Source organism: Saccostrea cucullata, unplaced genomic scaffold (genome assembly GCF_032062105.1).
Source record: "Saccostrea cucullata isolate Sc308-1 unplaced genomic scaffold, CSIRO_AGI_Scuc_v1 ctg1139, whole genome shotgun sequence".
In the NCBI taxonomy this organism is placed as follows: Eukaryota; Metazoa; Mollusca; class Bivalvia; order Ostreida; family Ostreidae; genus Saccostrea; species Saccostrea cuccullata.
The window spans coordinates 194,437-202,515 of record NW_026924508.1 but is presented as its reverse complement, the minus strand read 5'-3'; the positions used below and the strand labels follow the sequence as shown (position 1 = coordinate 202,515).

At 31.2% G+C, this 8,079-nt stretch overlaps 1 long non-coding RNA gene across 1 annotated transcript in view; it reads left to right on the top strand.

The window, feature by feature from the left end:
• Nucleotides 1-712: 712 nt before the first annotated feature.
• The window catches only part of LOC134266581 (uncharacterized), a 33,970-nt gene continuing 26,603 nt past the window's right edge, over nucleotides 713-8,079 (top strand). Inside the window, exon 1 of the long non-coding RNA XR_009992001.1 lies at nucleotides 713-788. This is a non-coding gene — a long non-coding RNA (uncharacterized LOC134266581). The remainder of the gene's footprint in view (nucleotides 789-8,079) is intronic.

Below are 8,079 nucleotides of genomic sequence, written 5' to 3'. Positions count from 1 at the left end.
GGAAGGGCAAGGCCACAATAGGAAACACAAGATTTAAATTGAAATATATAGAAAATACTTCAAAAATCTTCACTGGAACTACTGGGCCAGAAAAGCTGAAACTTATGTGAAAGCATCCGTGTGTAGTGTGAATTAAAATTGTCGTCCAAATCATGACCAATGTGGTAGGGTTGGTTCACAATATGTATAACAAGGGGGATTTTGGTAAAGAACGGCATGGTCAAAGCTACTCAGGTGAGCGATAAGGCCCATGGGCCTCTTTTTTTACATATGTGTAAACAAATAAACTGTTAAATAGATTTGCAGGAAATTTGTATCCTGATGCAGGTTAATTTTTAATGAGTAAATTTTATATACAAGTATGAACTTCTACAATATACTCGAATATACTTAAAAATGCCAAACTGGCCAAAACTGAACAATCAAGTCCCGAAAATCTTCCGCTTACATCTGGGTGTACATTTGAATATTGATACACGGACTTTCCAATAAAGTTTTCAACGCACAATTTGCAGCAAATTTCGACTTGTTGATATGCAGTTTGAAGACCTTCTACTTTTCATTCATATCATATTTCTTCCATGTTTTCGGACGGATGAAAATAAAACTTGCTATGACAGGTGAAAAAAAATTAATTTTTATTCCTTTATTATGTAGAGAATTTAATAAGATTTATTATAATAATTGCAGATGAAAAGAAATAACTACATTTTTTGTTTCCAGCTATGAAAATGGAATAATTAGGAAATGCTGTAAAAATTATTACTTAATAAACAATAGTTGTCAAGGTGAGTCACAAATTTAAAAAAAAAAATTAAACAAATGATTTTTTTTCAATAACTCTTTATTAAAAAAAATTATAAGCATCACTAATTGAAAGGTATAATACTGATTCTTAGTGTGTCCTTCCGGATGTCCTGAGTGCTATTGTTATCAATTTTGTGAGGGATTGACGAAAAGATCTGGATGTGATGCTGCCTGTTCTTGTCCAGACTGTAAACTTATGTTGAACTGTAAGCAAAAATCAGGTAAAGGTCTTCAACAATATTCGGTGATCAAGAAAAATTCCGAAGAAGAAGCGGTATTCCATTATACCATCGTGTTTTTGTCCGAAAGTGTGTCTTTCTATTATAAATTTTCGTCGCAGTGTTCTTAGCAACTTCCAATTACAGGTGCTTGAAAATTTAGCACTCTCTATAAGGTATTCAATGTTTAATGAAGGTATTCTGAACAAATCTGAATAATTTTAAACTAGTTTAAATGTGTTGCTAGATAACAATAGAATGGAAATGAACAAAATTCACAAGACTGATAACAGAGACGGTTATTTTGCACGTTAAAAGTTTGTTAAGAGTTAGCTGTCCTTTATGAACAGAAGACAATTTCTACGATAAATAATTCATTTTATCACATAGTTTAATAAAGAGAAAGTTTGTGTATATTTCGCTAAGAGATTTGTTGGAAATTCGAATTATTTTTCATGACTCTAGTAATCAAATCAAATTTGTAAATTCCTTTGGTCAAACATGTTTATGTAATAACATCTTCTGTAATCAATATTCTATCATGGTTATAAAAATCGAATCATTCATTTATCATAGGCAAAATATGGTCATAATACATTGAATACCCTAATAATGCCATATTGTACGATTTCATTTTGTACGGGTTTTATGTAATATCCCTATTTATCAGTAAGTATGTCCGTACAAAATTTTCTCAGTTTTATCAGAAATTCTAACAGTAGATGTTTAAAATTACACTCGCTATGAAAAAAAAAGCAAACAGTGGTAATTATTTTTGTATGAAATATATCTTCCTGTTTATCCGATCAACTGTCCATACAAAGTTTATATTTCATTGAGTATACTAGCATATGTTCATAATTATGTATGGTTCAGAGCTAGGACGATGGAATGTACACTTTGATATCATTAAAAATATGTTTTATATTGGCACAGATTAGAGGAACTAGATTGTGAATTTCCTTTACTTAATGAGACTTTTATATGTTCTAAAACACTAAACCAAAATGGTGTTACTTCATGGCATTTCTGTAATAATTTCGTTCTTAACTATCTTGACATAAAACCCTGTGATGTTTTAGGTATGTCAACCCCCACGGTTTAAAATGCTTAAGATATATTACTTAATTTCTGTAAAACTACTTAAGATAAAGACAGGAATATACATGTACATAAAGAGAGCTCTCATTAAATGTAAGATCCAGTTTGTTGTATCATTTGGATCCTCTTCCTCTTTTTTTTTTATTTTTTCCTTCACGTTTGTAAATCTTTTTCTTTTTGCTCCTCCGGGGACTTAAAGTGGACTGATAAAACTTTTTATCTTGTGTTCACATCAGTGCTGTGATAATATTTTCATTATACATGTAAAAAAAAAAAGTATTAATCGCTAGATTGAAATAAATAATATATTTTGTTGCATCAAACAAACCATTCTTTGAAGAATGTCATAATCAAATTTCAGTTTTTTTAAAATCCTGTATATGTACAGAAAAAATGCAGTGTCTATATTTTAAGGCTAACAGAGAAATACATATTTCAGGTTCCATCACGAGCACATTTATGCGTTTCAACACTTCTCAAACGTCAACGGCGAAATCGGCGAACTTTGAAGAAAACATTCAAAGCTCAAAGCCATCTAAAAGAACCCTTTCTCTTTCCAATTATAGTTATGCTATAATTATCGTCGGAACTCTCGTAACTGCTGTATTATTGGTAATACTGAGCCGGGAAGTGCTGGAATTTCGCAAAATATTATTACAACCTCTACTGATGAATAATGATGATCCACAACGTCATGAAAATGCAGATGACACTGATGTTTAAGCAGAAATTTTTTGAAGTATTTAAAAAATGTTAATATGCTACATATACATCAATGGTAGTGATGACAAAAATATAAGTATGGATTTGTATATATTTTTAAGTTTCTGTTGCTTTCAATGCCACTTATAAAATATTTCTATGTCGATATAAGAAATAGAGCAAGATAAATGTACTTTTCTTCCGATCCACGTAAAAGGAGCATCTCCGTATTGGTGAAAAATTCTCGAGGAGGACATTAAAGAGCATACAATCAATCCACGTAGAAGGTTTTTCTTGTGTAATTATTCTGCTTTCAAGAAGGACAAACTAAGGACATTATTTTTGTTTAAAATGACAAACAGGTTTTTGGAAGACCTGGTCCTTGTAGACAATATAATAATAATTATCAATATGCTCATATCAAATCAGAGAGATTACCGGTTATTTTCGTGATTTGGGCTTAAAGCTTTTCATTTTTAGCATGAAGTTTAAAGATTCAAAACCAAGCTGTTTACTACTGAAACTTCAATTGGAGGAGTGCAGGATATTGTATACTTACATTTGCATTTCTTACATTTTTTAAACTTCATTTCCGACATTTAATTTTTTTCATTTCCAGAATCTACCTTAGTTATCACCAAACCATTTTTATCCGTTGTAAGTTCACAACACTTACATATGTGCCCTCGGGAAAATTATTATTCACAGCTTCATTGAGAAATTTATAAAACTCATAAATTGGATTTAATTCAAGGATTTATTTATGATTCCTTCCTTTAAATTTTTCAAAGAAAAAGTCTTACAAATCTGTTACTAAAGGTACTATCTGAAAAATTTCGGAAATGAAAAACCAAAAACAGAATGTCAGAAATGAAAACTAAAAAATGTCGAAAATTAAGTGTTGATAATTACAAAAGTTTCCGGGAATGAAATGCAGCCAAATTTATATTGTTTATTGTTCAGCTTCATCCTACAGAGCTAAAATTCCGTCGTGTCACTCATTCGTTTTTAGAATAGAATGCTCATTGATTACTGTGACAAGGGAGCTAGTTTTGTTGAATTTTGTTGAATTCCAGAAAAAGATTGATAAGAATGCATTCTGAAATACAGAAAAGGATTTCATTACCATAACTACTTATCTTTGAAACAAATTCTTTTCTATTTCGGTAACCAATTTTGTAATTATTTGCAACTTTCTTCTTTCTTGCCAATTTTTAATTGTTTTGTAATTTTTATCAAAGATCAGAGTTTAATACTAAAGCAAACATCTATAGGTTAATGCGTTTGTGTTGTAATTTTTAATTGGTATATTTTTCAGCAATGGAATCTTACTTTTAATGTCGTCGGTTATATATGTATTATTACTCTAGATTCCTAATTTTTTGGATTACTTATTTTTATAGAAAAATGGCTCTTCTTAGTCAATTCGCGGGAATAATAATTCACTAAAAGCCAGTTGATCATTAAAATTTACATAGATTTCAGCAACATGAATTTCGTGAGTGTTGCTTTTCTTGACAATTCCTTGCGTATCATCAGAAATATATTATACATGTAGTACTACATACGCGTTGTTGATACGCAAGGTGATGTTATAGAACAGAAGAAATCTACAAATAAGAATTCAATGCTTATACATATTCAGATTTTTGTCCCTCCCTCACAATTGTTATTTTCCTTAAAGTGCCTTTCAGAACTGGTGTCCTTAATGCTGATGTACTTTAAGACGTACATGTAAGAGCCGTTAATTTGGAAAAAATACCAGAGTATATGGAGAGAAAAGTAAACTAAATAAATTCTAGGAATGTATTGGTTTTTTTTTGTTCAAGTCAAAAAACTTGGTAAAAAAATTCTGATAAACCAGTAAAATATGTTTTTGTTTTGGATAGCTGTAATTTATCAAAAAATAAAATTGATTCAAACATCTCTTTAGAAAGGACTTAGTATATTCTGAACTCTGACGTTAGCCAATTTTCCAACTCTTTCAAAATTTTAAAGATTTTTAATCGGATATCTAAATTGCTATTGTTTTTGTTCAAGCTTAAAGAAATTCACAATAAGACTAAATCATGTACAATCAACTTATGTTACCAACAGGAAATATTAGAACTTCTATGTAAAGATTTTAAATATATTGTCCTGAATATTTGTTAAAAAACATTTCTAGATTTAAATCGTCTTTGAACTAATTAAGAGATACTGAGTTTTAAATAAACCCATTTTCAAAGTTTTTTTTAGCATTTGACAGTGTTTGAGAATGACTTTTTTACCTTATCGTTTTTGTTTATTTACTACTTTTATGTTTCTGGAGTGCTGCTAGTGAAACCTGCTATCAAAGGTGTGAGCAATTAAATTCCTCTTTTTATTATGATTTTTTTTAGATAATTATTTAATTTTAATTAATAAATGATATTATAAGTTGAATTACTGTTTTGTTTTAGAATTAAAGATGGCATAGTCACAAAATGCTGTACAAATTAATACTTAGTTAGTGATACTTGCCGAGGTAAGTATTAAATCTTAATAACGTCTTGTTAAAAATCATCAGAAATTAAAAACTGTATAAAGGGGGATTTTATAGGAATACATATTAATAAAATATTTGAAAATTCCCCCAAGAACAAATATACCAAAAAAGAGGAAATTCAAGTGGAAGCATCTTCTAGTTGTATAAATTCAAGTTTGTTCAAATCATGACCCCCCGGAGCAAGGGTGGGGCCACAATTTGGTATCAAATTTTAACATAGGAATACTTAGGATAATCTTCTGAAGAGCAACAAAGCCATGATTGTTTATTGTGATAAAGATGCATCCTCTGATGGTGTAGATTCAAGTTTGTTCAATTCATGACCCCTGTGGGTTTGGTGGCGGGGGCCATATTCGGGTATCAATGTATAACATACATGTAGCAATACTTAGAAAAAAAAATCTTTAGAAATCTTTTTCCTAAGAATTGCAACGCCATTGTTCTATGAAAGCATTCCCTGGTAGTATAGATTCAAGTTTGTTCAAGTGATGACTCATGACAAGAGCTCGGCCACAATTGGTGATCAAAGTTTTAAGAATGATTACATTCAAAATTGGAAGAAATATTTAAAATTCTTCCCAATGACCTTGACCTAGAAGTTCGATCTACTTTTTAAAAAATACTTTCCCTTTAAAATGTAGAAAAACGGCTTTTGTTTATGATTTGTGTATTGTCTGTAATAAGATGTTTATTATTAGTTTCCTATTAATTTTTACCCTTTCATCGTGACCTCATTTTGGACCTAATTTTCAAATATTTTTTTTTAAATTTGGTGGTTAGTTTTGCATGACATATGACAGGAATTCAAATTTGACACAATTTTCCGTAATCAATAGTATCTCATCCACAAAGACACCAACAACTAGAATTTGCTTCAGTTGTTTACATGAAAGTGAAATTCATATTTCAGAATCTAAAGCCGATACCGCACAGTCTTCAATAACATTTCCGGAAAGAGTTTTTAAAAGCAAAAATGGAACCATAAAAGCTACTTTGGATAATCTTACAGTTGTTATGTTTGGAACTATGGTAACTTTATTTTTGAACAAAGTGATCGGAGACATTCATAAAGTTCACAGATAGTCTTAAGATACAGTGCAAATGCGTACATGTGCACTTATAGAACTGACCAAGTTTATCTTCAAAATATTATAATTATGAAACTGGTGTTTGAAAAGTAACCCTCTTGACTTTATTAATAAAAGATAAGAATTAACATTATGCACGATTATCATATTTTTATCATATTTTTTTTACATAATTATATAAGCGCACATGTAACTGCCTCATTTTAACGGTTTCAGTTATTCACAGATCAATCAATCCCTGGTTGGTAATGATCCCGCAGCAATTATTTTTCCTGATAGTTCAGAAGTACTTGCTTAGATGTGTTCGTAGTCTTATTCAATCAATAGATATTTGTTTTTAGTAGACCAAGATTAACAAGAGTTATTTCCCGTCGGCCGCCATATTTCTCACATGCTCTCTTGCTTTGAACTTAAACTCGACATTTAAATACATTCTAAAATATAAATGATTATTTCCATTCTTATGTCCATGCGATATATCCAAGTGTGTTTGTGATAAATGATACCACAGATTCTGACACATCTGTTTCTTATTTAAATATTTTACTTGAAAAGATGGTAATAATAATTAACAACCAAGCTCTATGATACATGTACATGTACTTTAACCTTTTTATCGTCATCTTCCCTTACTTATGCAGCAATACACCTTCATCATCTGCATTTAGAGTTTATTATATATCTCAATAGATTCGATACAGCATGTACACTTTCTAAAACGAGGTAAATTATTGACAAGCAAGTTGATGAAACAAGAATATCAGCAGTCTCGTTTAAAGTCGTTATTTTGTAAGGCCTATGGTTGGTAAAATAATCATGTCAGCCAATACAATTTATCATTGAGTCAAATGCTGACTGACGTTTTTTTTTCAATCTGATTGTTAGTCTATTATTTACCCACTGAATTGACGACGGATTTTTCCGTTATTTCCCATCATTACAAGAGAGACACGAAGTGTTTGACCGGTCGGCAGGGGATGCCTACTCCTCCATGGTACTGATCTCACCTCTGATGTCCATGTTTGCTCTGCTCCTATTTGGTATAGTTTAATAAACCTTTGAGCTTGAAAAATGTTCGGTCTCTCCATATTTGTCATTGTATAACGATCACAGATTAATGCTGATGTCTCTAAATGAAATTCAATATAATGCACTATACATGCATTCGTAAATACATGTGATAATAATGTTCGGCGTTGAAAAATATATATATTGAGATAACAAACAGTATTTATGCAAGCTCAAACATTTATAAAACAATACAAACTAGAAGTGGAGCATACATAAACCTCCAAGTTATTCCAGAGAGGATCAGATGTCATTATGATATTAGGTTCAGGTCACTTCAACAGTAATTGATAGCGCCGAGTTCAGATCACTACTTGTGTCTGAGGTCGCACACATGACACAGTGTTTAATTAGAGCGTTGCAGAGATCCTTGCGTCGCGGGTTCGAACTCCATTGTGGGAATCGGTGACTGGTCCTTCGGATTTGACTGTATTTCTAAAACAAGATCCCGTGTCGCAGTAGGTGCTGGCACGAAAATGTTCCCTCACCGCTCAATGACCCTAAGTGCCGAGTAAAGGACAACATTTGCAGCTTTCAACCGCAAATTGTTGGCCTCTCCATATGTGTG